The sequence below is a fragment of the Daktulosphaira vitifoliae genome, unplaced genomic scaffold, assembly GCF_025091365.1.
Source record: "Daktulosphaira vitifoliae isolate Bord-2020 unplaced genomic scaffold, ASM2509136v1 Scaffold_1, whole genome shotgun sequence".
NCBI classification, from domain to species: domain Eukaryota; kingdom Metazoa; phylum Arthropoda; class Insecta; order Hemiptera; family Phylloxeridae; genus Daktulosphaira; species Daktulosphaira vitifoliae.
This window is the reverse complement of record NW_026099572.1, coordinates 5,582,663-5,584,858: the sequence shown is the minus strand read 5'-3', so window position 1 is coordinate 5,584,858 and position 2,196 is coordinate 5,582,663.

The window sequence follows — 2,196 nt, the reverse complement described above, 5'->3', positions numbered from 1 at the left end:
TTAAACTTCATTTTTGAAGTATTGTTAAAGCAAATGCGAATGGATTCGATAAAATTCACACTCGATAGTCTATGATAAAAGTTATTTGTCGTGTAAAACGATTATGGGAAACATCTGAAATATATTTCATATATTATTACTCTAAAATGGTCACAGAGAATATAAAGATTGAAATTTTACAAAGCTGCCTTGAAAATAAATAATTATAAAAAAATTTCACTATATTGAGATAATCTAATTTCATTTAAATAAGTTAAAAAAATAATAATTATTGATCATTATAGTTAGAATGTTTGGATGAATACAAAGCTTATTTTATTCTAAAATTTAAAGTTTAAATAAAATTATTTAAAATTCAATTTTATTGAATTATAAATTTTAAATTTACTGAACTTATAATTATTTAACTAAAATTTTATTAAGAATTAATGTACAAATTTATACAAAAAATACATTAATATGTACATACAGTTTTAGTTATTAGAGAGGTTGGCAAGGTCTACCCATTCACTCGGACCTATAGTTCCTTTGTGCATACCTTCTACAAATTATATTAATTCGGTTTCTTTACCTACGTGTTTCCGCCGAAGTATTATTATCGTTATTTGTATACCTAAAACTTAAGTATATGGGACGCATTTTTGTATAACCTATGTATATAATGTCCCACTGTGATTAACTAATTTTAACATTAGTTTATGTAGTCAAATTAGTAAATCACGGTTGGACACCTGTATAGCACGTTTTACAAAGTCACTCGTATACGTATAAATCCAAAGAATCTTGTATCTCTGGTGAAATTAGGTAAATATTTGGATTTTTGATATCTTCTTTTTTTCCTTTCTTAGTCACGTGTTTTATATTTCATTCTCTACGTGTTAAGATCTCAACTTCTTAGGGAATATAATTTTGGAGAACACGTTTGATACAATTGAAGGGATCTCCCAGTATACTCTTGTCTATTTCTTTATGGCTAATTATTAATCGACTAAGTATGACAGCTTTTATATTTGAATTACAGGCTAATTAAGTATTACTATTATTTACATTAAAGAATCATATTTAAGCATGTCATCAAAATTTTAAAAGTAAATTTTATATTATATTATATATATTTTAAAAAATAATAAATTTATAGCGTTTGAGAAATTGTTTCATTAATAAATTTTCTATTATATTAATGTAGGATTTACATACGATAATGGTATGAGTGTAAACATGTTTTTATCAATAAAAGCACGATTAGCATTTGACTATTGTCGACGGTTGTCCGAAGAGATTAATGTTATCGACATGATTTTTTCGAACACACAAAATAAAATCTCATAAAAAATGACGCGCAATCATAATATTATGTTCGGGAACATTAAAATATACACAAACGTTTATCTCCTACACGTTTACGCATAGGTATGGTCCGTTGAAAATGCCATTAAAACCTCAGTCGTTTATTACCGAGACTGGTAATAACCGAGAGTCATGAAATCGAACGTTTTCCCCTTCAGAATCTTGTACAACACAAGATTCTGAAGGGGAAAAGTTTTTCTTTATTCGTTTTTCTTCTTGTATAAATTGCACACAGCTCGTTACCGCAAGACGCTTACATCAAAGCTAACACGTTAAGTCTGCCAAAGTTTCTGTTTAAAATTCAATCGGGTTGCAATTATTAACACACATAGCTGTACGCGTGCGAGATTGCTTGTGGCATAATAAAAGTCAAAACATTCAGGTAAATGTGCGATAAACGATATATCAGACTAAAGTAGTTAACTAATCAGCTCAACGATATCCTAACGAAGATATACGGCCGTTAAGCTGTAGACCGTCGAGCTAGGCGATTAAAATCAAAGTCAAAGCACATGGCTCAGAATACCTAACCGAATTCTTTTTTGTAAATTTTAACCCTCGGCCTTGATTGATTGTTTGCATGCAAAAACTCTCATGCAGTATAACTAATGTCCTCTTAAACAAAATAGTTTATTTATCATGCATAATTGTTATGCATGATATTATTAGAATTACATTATGTATTTATCTTTACCTGTTAGAAGTACTACTCTGAGATTTACTAGCAGAAAATCGCCCCCCCAGACGTCTGAAAAGATGTGGCTCTGAAGTGGTACCATTTCTTCGACTATCCATAAAACTGTCATCTAGTAGAAATCTCGCTTTTTTTCTCAGCAACTGAAAAAAAAA